We start from the raw sequence: 24,276 nt of genomic DNA on the forward strand, positions 1-24,276 counted from the left end.
AGAGCATTTCAAAAACAAACATTGATACTTCAACTTTGAGGTCTTCAGCACTGCATTTCTTATTCTTGTCTGCCATCATCTAAAAAAACTTTTTAAATGAAAATAAATAAAATAGCTCTGAACTAAAGCAACTTACCTTTTTGTTCTTCTGGTTTACCTCCTCTTTCTTCAGTTTGCTCATTAGCAAAATTAAGGAATAGTAATAAATGTTTGGGAACTTTTTCAAGCTCTAAAAGTTTGTGTTTTAAATAAAAATTGTATAAATACTTTAAATCATATAGTCCCCAATTATAATATGGAAAATATGAACAGCAAATCATTTTTCCCAGGTAATATTATATAAAAGTTTTCTTATATATTTTTTTCAAATATATTGAAGAATTTTGGCTTTTGTGTCCATGTAAAAGCTCTATGTATTGCTTTTATTAGCAAGCTATCTAACTACCTATGTTCCTGTTTGGGGGAAATATAGATAATAAACACACTGGATTGGAATTTTTGGAATTTAATGTCTTTCTTCCTTTTTTAGACAATTCAGTTCCTTTCTATTAAGGAATTCTAAAGTTCAGTTACGTAGGATATTTGTATATCAAGAGAACATACTTGAAAACATTTCACCAAAAATACACCTTAAGTGGTAAAATTTTAGATGTTTAAAGTATATAAGGTTATGGTTTGCCTCAAATCCTATCACATAGGCTGCTGACCCTTTAGGAACAAGTGCTGAGCAAGATGGTAATCTTAGATACTGTCTTTTAGTCTGTCTTATTTGGCAAAGAATCCATTGTGGAAGTAAGGCTGTATAGAAAATTATACGACCCAAGTATCAAACACATCTGATATATAATACAGCATTTCTCACAAATTTTAGTGACCCAATACCAACTCTAGTAGTCCACTATTTTCATGCTTAAGCCTCTCTTGTTTATCTTCTGCTTCAGTTCCATTATCAAATAGCTCACCTCTTCTCCATATCTCATGCCATTGACTTCCTCTGTGATTTACTTCCTAATGGTTATTGCTTCCTGTCAGTATTTTTTAAATTCTCTACTACAGTACTCCCCAAGGTCATACCTGATTGAATTAATAGGTAAAATTATGGCATAGGGCATCATTTCTTGGGACAATTCTCAGCTCAAAGTGCCTCATAGATTGCTAGCAATGCCCAGTACATAGAAAACTGCCTTTGACTTGGATGCCAATCCAAGGTCCAATTAGTTGAAGCCAGACTGACAGCAAAGTCTTGTTATCAACAAATTATGACAAGATCTGCATGGACACAGCTGATTCACTGCCTGGCAGTATGCAAGATACAATAGCTCTTTTGAAGAGAACAATATGGCATAGGAAAAAGAACACAAATCAAAACTTCCTCCAAGTTATTCCCCCAAGGCAGTGCCATGAATTTTTGTCTCACTCAGGAAGTAACAACTGACTCTGTTTCTCTAATCACTATACGATGACTCTTCCTTCAGTGTAATAACCAATATTGGGTTTGAGTGTAAACCAACAGCCATCGGTACTAGTCTTTTATTTGTTCAGAAACTAGAATGTACCTTTTTATTTGCCATAGTTAAAAAATACCTACCTTGTGGTATGCAGTGAGATTGCAATATTGTCTATGTATCCCATATTATACATTCAAGTGACAAGGAGCTAGAGTCTAAAGTAAAATTTTAAAATATAAAATAAAAACTCAAAATAATTTCTTTGACCTATATAGCTTTCCCCCAACTTGATTTCTTTGAAAAAAAAAAAAAATCCTGGGCTTCCCTGGTGGCGCAGTGGTTGAGAGTCCACCTGCCATTGCAGGGGACACGGGTTCGTGCCCTGGTCCGGGAAGATCCCACATGCTGCAGAGCGGCTGGGCCCATGAGCCATGGCCCCTGAGCCTGTGCATCCAGAGCCTGTGCTCTGCAAGGGGAGAGGCCACAACAGTGAGAGGCCCTCATATCGCAAAATAATAATAATAATAAAAAAAATCTTTACGTGATTATGCGAGAAAGCCACGTGAGTTCTTCTGTTGCTAAGGTTGAATATGTGGCCAAAAATTTTTCATAGCAACCAGTAAATGAAGAACACTTCTTGTGCTGGATAAAATAGCATATAAAATTGTATTCATGTTAAGTCTGTGACATCAGGGAGTAATGCATTTATCTAGAGAATGAAGATAATTAAGACTACAGTTGTCTCAATATGCTGAGTTTTTATTTTAGCATTATGTCTTTGGAACACATAATTCTATATATCATGTCTTCTTTCCCACCACACTTTATAGTGTATAAAATTGAAAAAGGCATTACTACAATCCATTGTTTGCAATTGTCATTTTAAGACAAATTGATAAAACAGTTATATAGCTAGTGTATATTATGGGTTTTCTATATGCCATGCTCCATGTTGTATGATAAATATATGGTAGGGGTTGTTTTACTTTTGTTTGTTTAATTTTTAATTGAGATAAAATTAAGTGTTAAAGTATAGAATTGAGTACTTTTGAGTCTATTCACAGAATTGTGCAGCCATCACTACTATCAAATTCCAAAACATTTTTATCATCCTGAAGAACAACCTTGTAACCAATAGTAGTCATTTGTCATTGCCCCATCTCCCTACACCCCTTAGCAAAAATTAATTTATTTTCTGTCTCTATGGAATTGCCAAGTTTGGACATTTCATATAAACAGAATCATATTTTGTGGCTTTTTGTATATGGTTTCTCTCACATAACGTAAGGTTTTTCAAGGTTCATCAGTTTCATATCGTGTATCAGTACTTCATTATTTTTCTGATTGAATAATATTCCACTGTAAGGATTTGCCACATTTTTTCTAAACATCTTTATTGGAGTATAATTGCTTTAAAATGGTGTGTTAATTTCTGCTTTATAACAAAGTAATTCAACTATATATATACATATATCTCCATATCTCCTCCCTCTTGCACCAGCCTCTCACCTTCCCTATCTCACCCTTCTAGGTAGTCACAAAGCACCGAGCTGATCTACCTGTGCTATGCAGCTGCTTCCCACTAGCTATCTATTTTACATTTGGTAGTATGTATAAGTCCATGCCACTCTTTCACTTTGTCCCAGTTTACACTTCCTCCTCTCTGTGTCCTCAAGCCCATTATATATATCTGCATATTTATTCCTGTCCTGCCCCTAGGTTCTTCAGAACCTTTTGTTTTTTTAAAGATACCATATATATGTGTTAGCATGCGATATTTGTTTTTCTCTTTCTGATTTACTTCACTCTGTACGACAGACTCAAGGTCCATCCACCTCACTACAAATAACTCAATATCATTTCTTTTTATGGCTGAGTAATATTCCATTGTTTATATGTGCCACATCTTCTTTATCCATTTGTCTGTCAATGGACACTTAGGTTACTTCCATGTCCTGGCTATTGTAAATAGAGCTGCAATGAACATTGTGGTACATGGCTCTTTTTGAATTATGGTTTTCTCAGGGTATATGCCCAGTAGTGGGATTGCTGGGTCATATGGTAGTTCTATTTGTAGTTTTTTAAGGTCTCTATACTGTTCTCCAGAGTGGTGGTATCAATTTACATTCCCACCAACAGTGCAAGAGGGTTCCCTTTTTCCACACCTTCTCCAGCATTTATTGTTTGTAGATGTTTTGGTGATGGCCATTCTGACTGGTGTGAGGTGATACCTCATTGTAGTTTTGATTTTCATTTCTCTAATGATTAATGATGTTGAACATCCTGTCATGTGTTTGTTGGCAATCTGTATATCTTCTTTGGAGAAATGTCTATTTAAGTCTTCTGCTCACTTTTGGATTGGGTTGTTTGTTTTTCTGATATTGCGCTGCATGTGTTGCTTGTATATTTTGGAGATTAATCCTTTGTCAGTTGCTTCATTTGCAAATATTTTCTCCCATTCTGAGGGTTGTCTTTTCATCTTGTTTATAGTTTCCTTTGCTGTGCAAAAGCTTTTAACTTTCACTACATATCATTTGTTTATTTTTGTTTTTATTTCCATTTCTCTAGGAGGTGGGTCAAAAAGGATCTTGCTGTGATTTATGTCGTAGTGTGTTCTGCTTCTTTTTTCTTCTAAGAGTTTTACAGTGTCTGGTCTTACATTTAGGTCTTTTATCCATTTTGAGTTTATTTTTGTGTATGATGTTAGAGAGTGTTCTAATTTCATTCTTTTACATGTAGCTGTCCAGTTTTCCCAGCATCACTTATTGAAGAGGTTGTCTTTTCTCCATTGTATATTCTTGCCTTCTTTATCAAAAATAAGGTGACCATATGTACATGGCTTTGACTCTGGGCTTTCTATCCTGTTCCATTGATCTATATTTCTGTAATGTGCCAATACCATGCTGTCTTGATTACTGTAGTTTGTAGTGTAGTCTGAAGTCAGGGAGCCTGACTTCTCCAGCTTCACTTTCCTTTCTCAAGTTTGCTTTGGCTATTCGGGATCTTTTGAGATTCCATACAAATTTTGAAAGTTTTTGTTCTAGTTCTATGAAAAATGCCATTTGTAGTTTGACAGGGCTTGCATTGAATCTGTAGATAGTTTTGAGTAGTATAGTCATTTTCACAATGTTGATTTTTTCAATCTAAGAACATGGTATATCTGTCAAGCTCTTTGTATCATCTTTAATTTTTTCATCAGTGTCTTATAGTTTTCTGCATACAGGTCTTTTGTCTCCTTAAGTAGGTTTGTTCCTAGGTATTTTATTCTTTTTGTTGCAATGGTAAATGGGAGTGTTTTCTTAATTCCTCTTTCAGATTTTTCATTATTAGTGTATAGGAATGCAAGAGATTTCTGTGCATTAATTTTGCATCCTGCTACTTTACCAAATTTATTGATTAGCTCAAGTAGTTTTCTGGTACCATCTTCAGGATTCTCTATGTGTAGTATCATGGCATCTGCAAACAGTGACAGCTTTACTTCTTCTTTTCTGATTTGGATTCCTTTTATTTCTTTTTCTCCTCTGATTGCTGTGGCTATAACTTCCAAACTATGTTGAATAATAGTGGTGAGAGTGGGCAACCTTGTCTTGTTCCTGATATCAGTAGAAATGGTTTCAGTTTTTCACCTTTGAGAATGAGTTTGGCTGTGGGTTTCTTATATATGGCCTTTATCATGTTGAGGACAGTTCCCTCTATGCCTACTTTCTGGAGGGTTTTTATCATAAATCGGTGTTTAATTCTGTCAAAAACTTTTTCTGCACCTATTGAGATGATCATATGGTTTTTATCTTTCAATTTGTTAATATGGTATATCACATTGATTGATTTGAGTATATTGAAGGATCCTTGCATTCCTGGGATAAAGCCCAGTTGATCATGGGGTATGATCCTTTTAATGTGCTCTTGGATTATGTTTGCTAGTATTTTGTTGAGGATTTTTGCATGTATGTTCATCAGTGATATTGGCCTGTAGTTTTCTTTCTTTGGGACATCTTTGTCTGGTTTTGGTATCAGGGTGATGGTGGCCTCGTAGAATGAGTTTGGGAGTGTTTCTCCTTATGCTAAAGTTTGGAAGAGTTTGAGAAAGATAGGTGTTAGCTCTTTGCTAAATGTTTGACAGAATTCGTCTGGGAAGCCATCTTGTCCTGGGCATTTGATTGTTGGAAGATTTTTAAACACAGTCTCAATTTCAGTGTTTGTGAACAGTCTGTTTATATTTTCTATTTCTTCCTGGTTCAGTCTCGGAAGGTTGTGTTTTTCTAAGAATTTGTCCATTTCTTCCAGGTTGTCCATTTTATCAGCATATAGTTGCTTGTAGTAATCGCTCATGATCCTTTGTATTTCTGCAATGTCAGTTGTTACTTCTCCTTTTTCAGTTCTAAATCTGTTGGTTTGAGTCTTCTTTTTTTTCTTGATGAGTCTGACTAATGGTTTATCAATTTTGTTTATCTTTTCAAAGAACCATCTTTTAGTTTTATTGATCTTTGCTATTGTTTCCTTCATTTTTTTTCTCATTTATTTCTGATCTGATCTTTATGATTTCTTTCCTTCTGCTAAGTTTGGGAAATTTTTGTTCTTTTTTCTCTAATCCTTTTAGGTGTAAGGTTGGGTTATTTATTTGAGATGTTTCTTCTTTCTTGAGGTAGGATTGTATTGCTATAAACTTCCCTCTTAGAACTGCTTTTGATGAATCCCATAGGCTTTGGGTCGTCATGTTTTCATTGTCATTTGTTTCTAGGTAGTTTTTGATTTCCTCTTTGATTTCTTCAGTGATCTCTTGATTATTAAGTAGTGTATTGTTTTGCCTCCATGTGTTTGTATTTTTTACAAATATTTTCCCATAATTGATATCTAGTCTCATAGCGTTTTGGTCGGAAAAAATACTTGATAAAATTTCAGTTTTCTTAAGTTTACCAAGGCTTGATTTGTGACCCAAGATATGATCTGTCCTGGAGGATGTTCCATGAGCCCTTGAGAAGAAAGTGTATTCTGTTGTGTTTGGATTGAATGTCCTATAAATATCAATTAAGTACATCTTGTTTAATGTATCATTTAAAGCTTGTGTTTCCTTATTTATTTTTATTTTGGATGATCTGCCCATTGGTGAAACTGGAGTGTTAACATCCCCTACTCTGAATGTGTTACTGTTGATTTCCCCTTTTATGGCTGTTAGCATTTGCCTTATGTATTGAGGTACTCATATGTTGGGTATATAAATATTCACAATTGTTATATGTTCTTCTTGGATTGATCCCTTTATCTTTATGTAGTGTCCTTCTTTGTCTCTTGTAGTAGTCTTTATTTTAAAGTCTATTTTTTCTAATATGAGAATTGCTACTCCAGCTTTCTTTTGATTTCCATTTGCATGGAATATATTTTCCATCCCCTCACTTTCAGTCTTTATGTGTTCCTATGTCTGAAGTGGGTCTCTTGTAGACAGCATATATATGGGTCTTGTTTTTTTATCCATTCAGTCAGTCTATGTCTTTTGGTTGGAGCATTAATCCATTTACATGTGAGGTAAATGGTATTATTGATATGTATGTTCCTATTACCATTTTCTTAATTGTTTTGGGTTTGTTATTGTAGGTCTTTTCCTTTTCTTGTGTTTCCTGCCTAGATAAGTTCCTTTAGAATTTGTTGTAAAGCTGGTTTAGTTGTGCTGAATTCTCTTAGCTTTTGCTTGTCTGTAAAGGTTTTAATTTCTCCATCAAATCTGAATGAGATCTTCGCTGGGTAGAGTAAACTTGTAGGTTTTTTCCCTATCATCATTTTAAATATGTCCTGCCACTCCCATCTGGCTTGCACAATTTCTGCTGAAAGATCAGTTGTTAACCTCATGGGGATTCTCTTGTATGTTATTTGTTGTTTTTTTCCTTGCTGCTTTTAATATTTTTTTCTTTGCATTTAATATGTGATAGTTTCATTAATATGTGTCTTGGCATGTTTCTCCTTGGATTTATCCTGTGTGGGACTTCTGCACCTACTCGTCTTGACTAATTATTTCCTTTCCCATATTAGGGAAGTTTTCAACTAAAACCTGTTGAAATATTTTCTCAGTCCCTTTCTTTTTCTCTTTCTCTTCTGTGACCCCTATAATTCAAATGTTGTTGCATTTAATGTCCCAGAAGTATCTGAGACGGTCCTCAATTCTTTTCATTCTTTTTTCTTTATTCTGCTCTGCAGTAGTTATTTCTACTATTTTATCTTACAGGTCACTTATCCATTCTTCTGCCTCAGTTTTTCTGCTATTGAGTCCTCTAGAGAATTCTTAATTTCATTTATTGTGTTGTTCATCATTATTTGTTTGCTGTTTAGTTCTTCCTGGTCCTTGTTAAAGGTTTGTTTTATTTTCTCCATTCTATTTCCAAGACTTTGTAACATCTTTACTATCATTACTCTGAATCCTTTTTCAGGTAGACTGCCTATTTCCTCTTCGTTTGTTTGGTCTATTGGGTTTTTACCTTGCTGCTTCATCTACTGTGTGTTTCTCTGTCTTCTCATTTTGCTTAACTTACTGGGTTTATGGTCTCCTTTTTGCAGGCTGCAGGTTTGCAGTTCCTGTTGTTTTAGGGGTCTGCCAGAGTGGCTAAGGTTCTTTCAGTGAGCTGTGTAGGCTTCTTTGTGGAGGGGACCAGTGCTTGCTTTCTGGTGGATGAGTTTGGATCTTGTCTTTCTGGTGGGCAAGTCTGTGTCTGGTGGTTTGATTTGAGGTGTCTGTGACCTTATTATGATTTTAGGCAGCCATCTGCTAATGGATGGGGTTGTGTTCCTGTCTTGCTAGTTGTTTGGCATAGGGTGTCGAGTGCTGTAGCTTACTGGTCACTGAGTGGAGCAGGGTCTTAGTGTTGAGATGGATATCTCTGGGAGAGCTTTCACCATTTGATATTATGTGAACCTGGGACATCCCTGGTGGACTCATGGCCTGAACTCAGCTCTCCCGCCTCAGAGGCACAGGCCTGACACCCACCTGGAGCACCAAGATTGTCAGCCACAATGCTCAGAAGTAAAGGGAGAAAAACTGAAGAAAGAAAGAAAAAAGAAAATAAAAGTTATTAAAATAAAAATAATTATTAATTTTTTTAAAGAAATTAAAAAGTAACAAAAAACAAAGAAAAAAAAAGTAAGAATGAAAGAAGAGAGCAACTAACCCAAAAAACAAATCCACCAATTATAACAAGCACTAAAATTTACACTAAAAATAAAAAGAAAAAAGAAAAAAACTGACAGAACCCTAGGACAAATGGTAAAAGCAAAGTTATACAGACAAAATAACACAGAGAAGCATACACATACACACTCACAAAAAGAGAAGAAGGAAAAAAAAATGTATATCATTGCTCCCAACGTCCACTGCCTCAATTTTGGTATGATTTGTTGTCTATTCAGATATTCCACAGATGCAGGGTACATCAAGCTGCTTGTGGAGATTTAATCCAGTGCTCCTGAGGTTGCTGGGAGAGATTTCCCTTTCTCTTCTTTGTTCTCACAGCTCACAGGGGCTCAGCTTTGGATTTGGCCCTGCGTCTCTGTGTAGATCGCCTGAGGGCGTCTGTTCTTCGCTCAGACAGGATAGGGTTAAAGTAGCAGCTGAGTAGGGACCCTTGTTCACTCAGGCCAGGGGGAGGAAGGGGTATGGATGTGGGGCGAGCCTGCGGTGGCAGAGACCAGTGTGACATTGCAACAGCCTGAGGCTCCGTGTGTTCTCCTGGGGAAGTTGTCCCTGAGTCACGGGACCCTGGCAGTGGTGGGCTGCACAGGCTCCCGGGAGGGGAGGTGTGGATAGTGACCTGTACTTGCACACTGGCTTCTTGGTGGTTGCAGTGGCGGCCTTAGAATCTCGTGCCTGTCTCTGGTGGCTGCACTGATAGCCATGGCTCGCGCCTGTCTCTGGAGCTCGTTTAGGCAGTGCTCTGAATCACCTCTCCTCGTGCCATAACCCAAAACAATGGTCTCTTGCCTTTTAGGCAGGTCCAGACTTTGTCCAAGACTACCTCTCAGCCAGCTGTGACACATTAGCCCCCTTCAGGCTGTGTTCACGCAGACAACCCCAGTCCTCTCCCTGGGATCTGACCTCCGAAGCTGGAGGTTCAGTTCCCAGCCGCCACTCACCCAGGAAGGTGAGCAATCAAGCCTCTCAGGCTGGTGAGTGCTGGTCGGCACTGATCCTTTGTGTGGGGATCTCTCTGCTTTGCCCTCTGCACCCCTGTTGCTGTGCTCTGCTCCGTGGCTCCAAAGCTTCCCCCCAGCCACCCCCTGTCTCTGCCAGTGAAGGGGATTCCTAGTGTGTGGAAACTTTTCCTCCTTCACAGCTCCCTCCCACTGGTGCAGGTCCTGTCCCTATTCTTTTGTCTCTGTTTTCTTCTTTTTTCTTTTGCCCTACCCAGATACGTGGGGGAGTTTCTTACCTTTTGGGAAGTCTGAGGTCTTCTGCCAGCATTCAGGAGGTGTTCTGTAGTAGTTGTTGCACATGTGGATGTAGTTCTGATGTATTTGTGGGAAGGAAGTTGATCTCCACGTCTTACTCTTCTGCTATCTTGAAGGTCTCCCTGCCACATTTTATTTATACATCATCAATAGAAGGACATTTTGGTTGTTTTCACTTTGGGGTTATTATGAATAAAACTGCTCTGAACATTCACATATGTGTTTTTTGTGTGAATATATATCTTCAGTTCTCTTGGATATATACATATGAGTAAAATTGTTGAATTATATGGTAGCTCCAACTTTAACTTTTGGAAGAATTGTCAAGCTTTTTCCAGAATGGCTGCTCCATTTTCCATCTCCTCAGCAATTATGAAGGTGCCGATTTTTCCACATCCTTGACACATGTTACTATTCGTTCTTCTTTTATTATAATGATTCTAGTGTACATGAAGTGGTGTTTCATGGTTTTATAGACATTTCTCTAATGAATAATTTTGAGAAACTTTTCATGTGCTTATTGGCCATTTGTATCTTTGGATAAATTTTTATTCAAATATTTTAGCTAGTTTTTGTTTAGATTATTTTTTATTTTATTGTTGATTTGTAATTGTTCATTTTATATTCTATATATGTGTCCTCTGTCAGACATAACATCTGCAAATACTTTATGCCATTCTATGGGTTCTAATTTAACTTTCTTGATAGTGTCCTTTGATAGCTACTGATGGACAAAGGTTTTCAACTTATGTCAAGTCAAACTATTACTCAAGTATGAAGGGAGAAAAGAAGGGCATCTTCAGACATTTTGGTTCTGTTGATTTCAGCAAGGATGTGAACCTCAAAATCTATTCTCACAAACTTGAGAGTGAAAAAAGAAAGGAGTGTCTTAAGAAAAATTAATATTCTAATGTTAGGATTCGAAGATCTCCTTCACTGTCAGGAAAGGTAGAGAATAAACTGTTGTACACTCACAGAGTTCTTGACCTCATGGGAAAAAATAAGTAATTAGATTGTCTCTTTGCAAAGAGCAAACACAGGACTGTTTCCCACATGCAAAGATTTGGGCCGTCCATATATGGTACTGGATTGTCCTCCTTCTTGTTTCTAAGAAGTTCAATTCCACTTCTGGCTTGTTATACTTGACTAAAGGAAAATTACTAAAGCAATCTGAGGATACTGCAGTCAGAACTGAGGATGGGGTGGGAGGTGGCGGGGGAAATCTGTTTATATGCATCCAGAAATGCTCACCTGCCAGGGAAACAAAAAAAATGAGGTTCATAAACCAACCAGGAGAAATATGATGTTAAAATTAAAATATTAAGGAACATTTTCAAAACAATATCAAGCATTTAACTTAATAAAATTCTTGAATGTATGTATGAAGAAAGAGAACCCAAAGTGGCATTTATTATCAGTCTTTTCCCTGGCTTTTAGGACTTATACTTATAACAACAAGCAATGAATGGACTGAAGAAAATATCAGCCAAATAAAACCTTCCACTTATTTGTGATATAACCCATTAGACTAGAAAATCTCATTTGAAACTGTCAGCTTTCATTGTCTTAGAAGGAACACTTGCTTCAACTTAGCCTCTGTTTCTTTAATTATATCAGTATGTTTGTCTTCTTCATGTATCTTTTACTTAAAAAAATAGCTTTCATCACAAGACCAGGAAGGCTTAGGTTGCTTTAAAAGTTATACAATATTCACAAGTCGACAAAATTCAAAACTGCCCATTCAGTTTTATGTATCAGATTTAAAAAAAGGTATTGTGAGAGGAAAAATTATAATGGAGTAAGTTGGGGATACGAATAAAATATTTAACTCTTTTGATAATATATACTCACATACACAAATATATACACAGACCCACAATTTTAAATACTTTTGCATGTCTGATTGAAAAAATAGGGAAATTCTGAACAAGATATAGGACATAACAAGAAGTTTTTAGAGCAGATAGCTACCATTTTCATTTGGAAGTTTAATATTTGAGTAAACAGAAAGTCATAAGGACAACTTTCTTATTACTTAGGCACATATGATATAGACATAGACATGTGTATACAGTTTTAAAGAATATTTTAGAACTTTTATTCCTTTACTTTCATTTTATCAGTTCCTCTTGGAAATATCATATACAAAACATTAGTAATGCCGGCAAAAAAAAAGAAAGGAAGGGAGAAAAAAGGAAGGAAAGATGAAGGAAGAGAAAAGAAACAACAAATTCTAAGACCTGTCTCAACAGAATATGACCCTATATATTGTGATTTATGAACTCTAAGTATCAGTGAAATATCCTCATTATACATTTAGTCTTCTATGGTCCTATCACTTGTTGAATTCTAAGCTTAGATATCCCCTGGTGTCTTTCCAATGAAATATGTTTCTGTTTGAATAAACACTTACTGAAGACTTTTTAGTGCTAAGAATCCCATTTGTGCTGAGGAAAAAGAGATGAGTAAGAAAGAAGACCTACCTTCAGTATTATACATACAAGTTATATTAATAGTTGCAGATGTTCTCTTACAAATAAAAATTATCTATCCAATCACAGTGATTCTGTGCTTTGTTTGTTAGGTAATAATTTTTTACTTTATTACTCATTTCTGAAAGTAAAATTTTATATCACAAAATGTGTGACTGATCTTCAACATGGCTCCTCTGTTATTTGTGGATATCCTGTCTCTTAGATAGTCAAGAATCATAGATTATCCTTGGTATTGTATTTGGCAATGGTGTCAAAATTTGCAGACTGAGTAGCAAGAATTCCCTTTAATACACTGTACTTTGATAAATGCTAAAGGCTAATAGAAGATCTTCTAGAACACTGATCCTTGAAACTAGAATGTGAATACTAAGTTTCCTCTTTATTGAGAAAGCTTGAAAAATATACCTGTTTGATTTGAGTCACAGTATTAATTTTCTCTTCCTGAGCAATTGGTCAATTTTTATCCCAAGAATATTGTAGATAATGTAACTAGGTTTTCCTCTGTGAATTAAATGTTATAAAGTCTAGAATTAAATTTGCAGTCTAATATAACAAACATGTATGCACTTTTTGTAGCAAACTCATATTTACCTCTATTTTATCTTTCTTTGCTTATTTTGCTATCTTTTTTAGCACCTAGTTTTAGTAAAATATCTCCCTCTATTTCATATAATTTTGGAATCACCTTAATTTTTCAACAGTAAGTTGAGGTATTAAGTTAAATATAAGGCTATCAGAATTAGTCTAGTTAAATACAAGAAGAGTTTTGTGACAATGTTAATTGGTTAAATTATTCCAACATTCAAGGAGCATTAAAATTGTACTACTACATACTACAATACTCATGTTAGAATAAAAAGATGAATGAGATATTGTACTGAAGGATCCTACACCTCAGTAGGGAGACCAAAAAAGTTAAAAGACAATTAAAAAGAAGTGTTATAAGTACAATAAGTAAGAGTGTTATGATCAAACTCTTTTAAGTCAGAAAGGTTAGTTAGGAAAGGATTCTAAATAGAGATGATGTCAAAACTGAACCATAATTAATAGTCAGTCAAACTGAAGAAGAAAAAATACATTTCAGGCAACAAGGTAAAATATGTAAAAACGCAAATGTGAAAAGGAAACATAGAATACTTGAGTAGCAAACCACAAAATTATTTGAAAACAAATTGGTTTCAATGATGTTGGATTATCTCATGGATATATTTTAAAATATAACAAATATCCTTTAAGTTTAAGCTGAAGTATAAGAGATGCAGGAGAATACATTATATGACCTCTACAATCCCACACTGTAATGATGTTTTAATTGGAATTTTAAATGTAATAATGAAATATTTATTTTGAGTAATTTCTCATTCATGATTGGCCTGGTATATTTGAATTTAGCTCAACTTTCAAATAATAAAGGTATAAATTCACCTTATATCTTTTTCATATTGAATAGAAAATTAATAAGATCGGACTTTTAGAGAGGGCAATTTGGTCACTCAGGTGAATCACACAGAAAGAGCTAATAACTGAGAAGGAAAAATATTAAATCAACTACAGAAAAGGTACCAGTTCAGTTCCTATTATTTTGGTTATGACTGCTAATTTATTGCTTGTTTTTTCTTTTGTAGGTTTGTCTGGAGAGGTTATTTTACTTTATGTTTTATCTTTCTTTATATATGTCTTCAACCTGAATGATCACACTAATCTTCCATGTTCCAATTTAAAACTCACATTAAAATCACATTTAATAGAAAAATGTCTTCAGTTTTAATAATTTCCATCTCAATGTGCTGGTGGTAATGGGACACTAAAGCAATCAAAATAAAAACTATATAGACTAATAGATATTTAAACCTACAGAGTAGTTAAGAGACTCCAGAATCTTAATTTTACAAATGAGAAAACCAAGGACCAGAAAGATTAAGTAGCTTGCTGAAGTTTATTCAACTTACTAGTAGCAAAGGTTGATTTGGAATTCTCCACAGATTTGGGGTTTGTTTTGTTTTGTTTTGCTTTGCTTTTTGCACTGATTTTCTACCTCCCATTCTGATTATTTGTGTATTACTATTTCTAGAATAAATCAACTTTATTTTTCACAGTAAGTATGATGAGTCTCGGGGTGAACCACGTTTTGTGGGGCTTAAAGATGAGACTTTCCTTAAGAAAGAAAAATGTAATCACCACCTGAATACATTGTTAGAACCCCTTCCTGGACCACAGAAGGAAGGGCCCTGAGCCTTAAGCTTCAACAGCCTCACTGGAATTCCTTTCTCAATGAGAATTATCAACATTTACTCTAAGGTCATATTTTGCTTTAGTAAACAAATGCTGTAAATTGATTTTTTATGGTAATTACTAATGGGATTATATTACATATAAATTCATTTCACATTCAAGAGTGTATACAGATTATAATTTTATAAAAATTGTTTTCTTTTTTCATGTAATGTAGAAAAGACTATACATTCCAGCCATAAATTTACTAAGGCTTAAAATATTTTAAATGAACACATAAGTATCCAACTGAAATTCTGTGGATATGCATGCATATGATATTTGTTAGATGATTTAATAGAATATTCCTAAATCATTAGAACCATTGTTCATATAAGTCCAGAGATTGTGAATTATTTGCTGCTACTCTAAGACCAGATATTTATTTAAAAAATGTTATATGGCCAATGTTTTGACACTAAGAACATGCTCTTATTTGTTATTTTATTAAGGCGACATTTTGAGTTTTTGGCCTGTAATCTTTAGGTATACAAAAAAATATATTTCATTTAAATGACCTTTTTTTATGGCAATTGACCAACAGTGTAGACTCACTCTGCCTCTTTTGATGTCATTTGTGTAATACACCAAACATTTTAAGACACCAAATACTAAGGCTTGAGTGCATTAGCAATGCCAAGTACAAGGAGCTACTTGTGTCCTTAGTATTGAATTATCTATTAGTTTCATGAGATTATTTCATCATTCAGCACTACCAGGAAAACATTTAAATACAAATCCTTTGTGTATTTTTTTTTCTTTGCTTAAGACAGAGAATAGATTGTCAGATTTAATACAGAAAAAAGTGCATTCCAAAAACATTTTACCTTTTCACAGGACATGAAACCATTGCTCAAAGAAACAATAAAGATGAAAAATGATGTCCCAGCAACTTTCTCTTCCTTGATTGTTTCAGCTAAAAGGTAGTTTTAAATGTAGAAATTCAAATAGTGTTTGGAAGTGACTTTAATGCTAAGATGGCTTTTACAATGAAAGATAATTCAACGGTCCTCAGTTAAATGATTCCTGAGAGATAGCAGATTCAAAAGTCAATATGTGAGAAAATATTGTAGCATTAATATGTTACAATCGAATGGAATGAGTTAGGCTAGTATATATATATTTTAATCAGTTAGAGTCACATTGTACTTTAAACTTTGGGATAAAAGAAGGGGCAATGCAAAAAATAACTCATACTACATTTTATGCTTGGAAGAAGGGAGAAAATAAGGCAAAAATTATTTCCATTATTTTGCCAGATTGAGCTATTTAGCGCTGTGTGGCTTGTGGGATCTTAGTTCCCCCACCAGGGACTGAACCTGGGCCCTCAGCTGTGAGTGCAGGGAGTTCTAACCACTGGACCGCCAGGGAATCCCCCCTATTTAACATTCTTAAAGAATGACAAAAATACAGAATAATTAACAGTTTAATGTACTACTCAAAAAACACAATATCTTGAATTTTAAGAAGGTGGATCACTATATATATATATATATATATATGTGTAAGTATATCTTAATGGATTAAGATATCTCCATAAGTATACTTGTGTAACTGTATATTGTACTCTCATGTCAAAATTTGATTAAAGGTCTCTTAATTAGACATTTTGATACATCTTGCAACCATATATATCTAAAAGTTTTATATATTTTTACCAAAAAATAGTACATTATGATTAATCCTTATCCTTAGCCTGAAGGGTCCTAATTATTAGGACTCCAAGTATCTAAAAAGAATAAGGCTGCATTGTTACTATTCTTTTGAGTGCTCAACAAGCTTTTCCTTTATTTGATAGAGACTACTTTATGAAAGTTAACATTTTTATTATTTTTGCAATAAAATTATTTGCCTCACTTGTACTTTTGGAAAACCATTAGCTATTAATATTGAGTCTATTACATCATTTACAGATAAATTAAGTTCAATTTGATGTTTTATTATATTAGATGTAAACTTTCAGACTAAATTTTATTCATTCAACAAATGTACTCCCAAAGACTTTCTTGAGTGCCAGAGAGAAAATTATGAAGAAACACTATCCTGCTTTTGTATTGCTTTGGGTTTAGCAAAGTAACAGAAAACCATTTATCTAGTAGTTGTTGACCTTTGATTCTAGGACAATTTCTCTTTGGGTTTGCTTAAATAAGGGAAATACTATATTTATAAATTAAATGTGTGCATTATTATTATAGGTGCACCACACTATTGAGGTTTTTAAAACATTTCTATAAAAATATGCTTATTTTTATGCTATCGAATTTAAAAAGAAGTAACAAATTTACTATAAAAACTGTGTCACATAATATGTATGTTTGCCCATAGCACAAAATGATGTCTGTCTCTAGGGGAATACAAATTAATTTATATATAAATGGTTTCTATAAGTATCCTAACTTTAGAATATAAATATTGGAGTTTCTTTAGTAGCTATCTGTAGGCTTCAGTAGTTGTAGGTAGCTGTGGAATGTAATTTTTGTCACCACAGACTTTCTGTGTCAATAGAAAAACAACGTGTAAAATCAAATTCTTACAAATCAGGCAGAAACAAACAAACACACACCACTTAACAAAAACACACCACTTAATTTATAAGCTAAGCAAAGTACAGCTCTTTGTAGTGGAATACAGCTAAAACTGGTTTAAACTAAGCGATCAAATCCCCATACTTGGCCATACTTGAAAAAGCCTTTGACCTTGAACAGGCTACTGAACAATGTATTATAATTATAATTTATAACCTTCTATAATCATATAACATGTTGACATGAGGGCAGAAGTATTTGCAAAGTATTTCTTCTTAGTCCACATATCTTAAAGGCCACTCATTCTACTAAGTGACAGAAAATTTCTATTATCAATTATGTGAAAAAATAGTATAGGATTAAAATAGATGATGTGCTTGTAATAGTCCACACCTGAATCTGAACTTCTGATTAGAGTTGTTTAAATGCTAACTAATCACTCTTCTTTGCCGCCCCTTCTCCAACCCTTATTTTAGATAAGAATAATTCAAATATTAACTAGTGGGTCTCAATAAAGATTGAAGCAAAACCATATGAAAAATACATTTATTCAATATGTTGACACATTCTACAATAGGGACAATATAATTAGAACTTTTATATTTTTATGAATAAAACTTTACATTGTTGCTAATACATTATCTCATGTTAAATGTATATATTCTCTCACTGTTTGTCAATAAAAAGATAAATGCTTTGATCTATAACTTTGGTTTTATTCTTCAAGGTTTTTATCTTTATTTAAACAATATTAGCCATTATTTTTTTCCCTAAAATACAGCCTATCATTTTGTTTTATCTATATGATAAAATTTTTATGTTTCATTAAGACTGTTAATTATATACAGTACAATCAAAATCAATTTTCCTATTTTGTTTGTGACAAATATAAATAGTTGCATATTCCATAAATCAGTATGAATAAAAACATAGTGACTATTCAACATCTTAAAGCACTAACTTGATGTTGAATCGAAATAATTGCTAAACATTAGAAATAAGTGTAAAATATCAATATTTTAGGTAGAATTTATAACTAAGAATAATAAAGGGAGAACTATCAGAAAAATGGTGTAAAAAGCGATTGGACTGATATGAATCCAGACCATGTCTATGTTTGTTCTTAGACAAAGTTTTGACCTTGACCCTGTTTTTTGATCCTCGGTACATGAAATCACATTAAACTAAAAGTTACTTTTTATTTTTAAAAAAAGTGCTGAAAACTCTCCCAATAATTTTAAGTACATTTTCTCATTTAACTCCCACAACAGCTCCTTGAGATGAGTAGTATTATTATCACTATTTTTACGGATTAGAAAACAAGAGCTCAAAGAGATGAAGCAATTGACTTACTCTTACAAAGACACTCAAAACTTTTTGCACCTAATTCCATGCTCTAACAGTGACTTTTTATTAATATTGTGCTCAGGTTATGGCTTGGAAATCACCTTCATGTCAGTCACCTACAGTGGACCCTCCATATCCACAGGTTCTGCATCAGCAGATTCAACCAACCAAGGACTGAAAAATATGTGAAAAAAATTCTAGAAAGTTCCAAAAAGCAAAACTTGAATTTTTTGTGAACAGGCAACTATTTACACAGCATTTACATCGTATTTACAGCTATTTACATAGCATTTACATTGTATTAGGTATTAGAAGCAATCTAGAGATGGTTTAAAGTATATGGGATGATGTACATAGGTTATTGCAAATACTATGCCATTTTATATAAGGAACTTGAGTATCCTCTGATTTTGGTATGAGAAGGGGCAGTCCTGGAACCAATCCCTTGCAAATACGGAGGAGAACTGTTTTCCCAGGCAATGGGTAAATTCCTAAGCCTTTTTTTTTTTTTTTTTTGTGGTCCGCGGGCCTCTCACTGTTGTGGCCTCTCCCGTTGCGGAGCACAGGCTCCGTACGCGCAGGCTCAGCAGCCATGGCTCACGGGACCAGCCGCTCCACGGCATGTGGGATCTTCCCGGACTGGGGCACGAACCCGTGTTTCTACGTCGGCAGGCAGACTCTCAACCACTGAGCCACCAGGGAAGCCCCAAGAAATAATATATATTTTAAGCTTAAGCGATTTTGTAGGATTGCATGAAAAATATTCCTAGTAACTTATTCCATTTTGTACTACCTGTGGTCAACATTTTAAAAACTTATTTGTATTAATCCATTTATATTTTACATCATAATTATATATAGAGATTCATATAGAAGTTATTGTGTATATTGTATATTACATACATTTATAATATTGGGGAAATTTTCACAAGGTCTTTCTCCTCTTTCTCTCTCTCTCTATATATATAGAGAGAGAGTGTGAGAGAGAGAGAGAGAGAGAGAGAGAGAGAGAAAGATGTATTTAATATACATCTCTCTCTCTATATATATATGATTTTGTAGGATTGCAAAAATCTACATATATATGTCTATATATATATAGAGAGAGAGAGAAAGAGAGAGAGAGATGTATTTAATATCTTTGGGAAAATTTTATGGAGTAATGTGTATAAAACATATATAATTTTACTTATCTATTTCCCCATTCCCATTATGAAAGTTATTTTTGCTTATTTCTTTGCACAGAACAACTGTAAAATATTCATTTTTATGAACTATTACTTGGTGATTCATTGCTTCTGAAGTAAAACTATTTGATGGCAGTGGAAATGTCATCCTAATTATTAGTTATAAATATTTACTAGGTGCTACTATTTCCTTGATGATGACTTTAATAAATGATTTAAGAAAGAAAATCAAAAATAAGTTATGTCCAGTAGGTCATATGCATATTGTGAAGACATTGATGATTTAGATATATTTTGTGACTTCCATAACATAATAATTAGCAATATTATAGTAATTTATTCAACATAATGATTAAGTCAAAATAGATTTAAATGCATTACTATTCATTTAAAACTAAATATTCTCCACCTAGGCAAAAGGAAATCTGATATTTCACAGGCTTGTGCTTCTTAAATTATGTGATTAATGGTAAATATGTAAACAGTAAAGCAATACTAAAAATTAGTTCCATGATTTCATTATTTTGCATAGTTACAACATGTATTCTCTATAAATCAGAAGGACTGAGAGTTTAGAATAAATTTAGCAATAGTTTGAATGGATAATATTAATGAGGATAGAGAAAAAGGATAATTTCTTTCTCAGGAGAACAAATTAAGATTCTGATTATATTAATACAGAAATAGTAAAACAAATATTTTGGGGTAAATTATGTAAGCAATAAATTTTGCTTTTAAGTAAAAATATTTGGGGGAATGACCTGTACAAATGACCATTCCCAAGATTACTCTCTATATTCAAAGGCCTTAATGTCCATTGTATTTATTTGTGCTCTAAAACCCACATGGATAATGTTCAGCTTTAACTGTGCTATCTTACTTGAAAATTAAGAATGGTTTTCTACTTTCATTGAACTATCTTGAAGAAAAATTGCATAAAAATTCTAATATTTTACTGCAGAATTTTCAAAAGGAATAATATGTTCAAGAGCTAGACTTTAACATATATAAATTATTATATGTATGGAAAAAGAACATTTTGATAGGAGTAAACATCAAAAAGATATTTAAAAATTTTTTATTAGAAGTAATCATGCAATTATTTGGCTTGAGACACAAAAAATAACATTAAATATTTCCATTGCTTCTATTAGATTATTATTTTCTTAATGCAGGTTTAATATTGTTACTGAAAAATATTTTTGCATTGTTAATCTTGTTTTACTGCATTTGCAAAGATATATTTAGTAAACATGAAGAAATTGAAAGTATCATTTTGAAATTATTCTGTCCTAATTATTCACTCTGCTTAATAAGATCCTTCTGCAGGGGAAAAAATCACACAATCCTGGGTATACAGTACTTGCTCAACTGTTAAGTTATAAGTAGAGATGTTTGGGATATGAATTTAAGTTTTGAGGCTGATGATACACCTTACAACTACTCCGTCATCCCGCCTGCAGTTCTTAACGTCTCAGCTTTAATGACTTATACTAAGGGAGACCATAGTGTCCATTCTATTTATGTAACAACTAAAATTATTAAGAGCTTGTTATTTGCTGAGCACCGCAAATAATTGAGGTAGGTACTCCTGGGGAATGAGGGTACTGAGATACAAGAAACTTAAGGTATTTTTTTTTCCCAGTATCACATAGCTGGTAGAAATAGACTGAGATTTGAGCCCAGGCAATTACACTCCAATGGCAGAGCTGCCAACACTCTTCTGCCTTTTTTACTGCCCCTGACCCTGATATTCTCACCCAAAATACCTTGATTACTTAAAGAATATTAATATATAAAATCATTCAATTATGTCTGTGTTCCTATTTTCTATATTCCACATTAGAATGTAAGCTCTATTTTATCTCCAGCAGCAGATATGGATACATTCTAATATTTTTTTAGAGAAAGTTAATAGATTAATTGCTTATCTAAATCTTTCTTGACTTATTGTAAGAAATATTTACTAGTTCTTATACCTCAATTACTATATTTTATTTTCTCTCATAATCACAACTTTAAATTATAAAATATTTCAAATTTTTGTAAAGGCTAGATCATAATACTTTCACTAAGTATTGTTAAATTTCCCTCCAAAGTGGTATTCCTAAATGACAATTTCATGATAAAAAATATAAGTTCCCAATATTCTTAACAGTGTTTGATATTGAAACACTTTTAAATTAAAAAAAAAATTAAAGTATGGTTGTCAAAAACTTTCTGTCAAACATGTTTTATTTTTATATCCTGATTATTCTGATTACAACTTATATCAAACATATATGCTTATAGGACTTTTATATATCCTTTTCTATAAGTTTCCTTTTATATCTTCCTAAGATTTGAATATGAGGATAATAATAGCAATTACAATAGCTTACAAAAGTTGAATGGCAATAATGTATCAGATTCTGTTCTAAGTGCTTTATATACATTAATGCATATAATCCTTACCACAACACAATAAAATCATTATTATAACTATTCTCACTTTAGAGATGAGAAAATTACAATATAGAGAGATTAAGAAATTTACCTATGTAAGTGGTAGAGCTTGAGGAAAATCTTAAAAACACATGTATAAACCAAGGCCAAAATATTAATGACAGATTAATATATTTGATTGTATTATTTTATTAAATTTGTGCACTAAAAATAAAGTTAGAAGTCTTAAACATACACATTGAATTTCTGGCCTTGAAGGAGTATCTAGTGTCTGTGTAAGCTTTCTAGACATGTACAACTGTGAATGATGAATAAAATACATATATCAAATTATTGAAGACATCAGAGATAAACCAAGGCAGCCAGGACTTGAGAAGCAGATATCAAAACTAGAGACAATACTAATTTCTATCAGAAATGAAATGGACCTATAAAAGTTGCTTATTCATACAATGTAATAGTATATGCAATGGAAAATAATAAATGATTGCCTCACCTAACAACCTGAATCAATGTCATAGACATAACTTGAAAGGAGGAAGACACAATGTCTAAGTTTGAGCTGCTATAACAGAATGCCATAGACTGAGCATAAACAACAGAAATTTATTTCTCACAGTCTGGAGGTTGGGAAATCCAAGATCAAGGTGCTGTCAGATTCTGTGTTTGGTGAGAACCTGCTCTTGGTTCACAGACAGCCATCTTCTAACTGTGTCCTCACATGGCGAAAGGAGTGAGGGAGCTCTCAGGGATCTCTTTCAGAAGGGCACTAATTCCATTCATGAGGGCCTCTCCCTCATGATCTCATCACCCTTACCAAAGGACCCACCTCTTAATACCTCACATTGGAGGTTAGGATTTCAACATGTGAATTTTGAAGGGACATGAACTTTCAGTCTTTGACACACAAAAAAGAATATATTAAATGTGTTAATTTGTAAATTTAAAATAGGGGGAAAAAACTTACTATAGGCGGAAAGAAATCAGAAAAATTATTACCTTTTAATGGAGGTTAGTGACTAGAAGTTGGTATTCTGGTATGGAAACAATGTAGATGATGGGTATGTGGTGTTGTTCATGTGAAAAAATATCTTATAAATTTTGTATTTTGTATATGTTATACTTTATGAGTAAATGATTTTTATGAAATCAAATAACCTCAAAAATTTTAAAATAAGTCACAAATCAAATATATTTTAGAGTTATAACTGAATAAGTAGTTACCAGAATGGATTAAAACTTGTACAGTACTGGTCCAGAACCTACTTTCAAAGTCAGCAGTAACTTTTGTCTCTCCAGATCCAATAGAAATTTGTAGTTGGCCAGAAATATGCAGGTAAATAATTGACCCACCCTCCTGGAATCACTCTTCATGCTTAGTTTCCAGATACCAAAAGTTTCTGGAAAACCCTCCGACCTATCTGACCATTTCTTTTCTGTCTCCTTTGTTCTTTCTTCTTGTATTGATTTGGAATTGATATTGGAAACACTCTAAGTAAGGTCTTTTGTGAGTAATGTACTTAATCCATTTTAGCTAAATATTCATTGACATATATAAGCTCAGTGGGGGTAGGGACTTTGTCTTGTTCACCTATGTGTTCTTGGCATTGTGTCTTTGGTGGTAAGAAAAATTCCTGACACATAATAGACATTCAATAAATAGCAGTTAAATGAATGAATTAAATAATTAAAAAGCATCATTTTACTTTCACATCAGTGTTGAGACATAATTCTCCAAGGATCTTTCATATTTCTGCACAGCTTTTGAGCAAAGCAGTGACCGCTCCTCCACCAAATTATTAACAGAAATACTAGGAAGATAAAGATAGTTCCTATCTCCAAAGAGAAAGTCAGGCATATTTAAAAGCATGAAGATAATGTCTCCTTCCGGAGTAATGGGCATGTAAGTTTATTGCCCATTATAAATTAATTTACTTTAAACTTACAACTTTCAACTTCAACTTTACTTACAACCCATTGTATGTACAGGTTTCACCTGATGCTTTTCAAAGCAAAATTTTATTAGACAAACTTAAACAGACAAGAAAACTTTATTCAAGGTTATTGCAAGAAGGAAGAAAGGCCAGAATTGAGGCTAAATTCACCTCCAGTAAAACAAAGGTGGGAGAGC

At 33.5% G+C, this 24,276-nt stretch overlaps 1 protein-coding gene across 2 annotated transcripts in view; it reads left to right on the forward strand.

Annotated features, from left to right (window-relative positions):
* Positions 1-24,276, forward strand: part of KLHL1 (kelch like family member 1) — a gene marked incomplete at both ends in the record, with an annotated part of 371,340 nt that overhangs the window by 303,757 nt on the left and 43,307 nt on the right. The gene's annotated exons all lie outside the window — the stretch shown is intronic.

Source organism: Leucopleurus acutus (genome assembly GCF_964270905.1).
Source record: "Leucopleurus acutus genome assembly, chromosome: 18".
Lineage (NCBI taxonomy): Eukaryota > Metazoa > Chordata > Mammalia > Artiodactyla > Delphinidae > Leucopleurus > Leucopleurus acutus.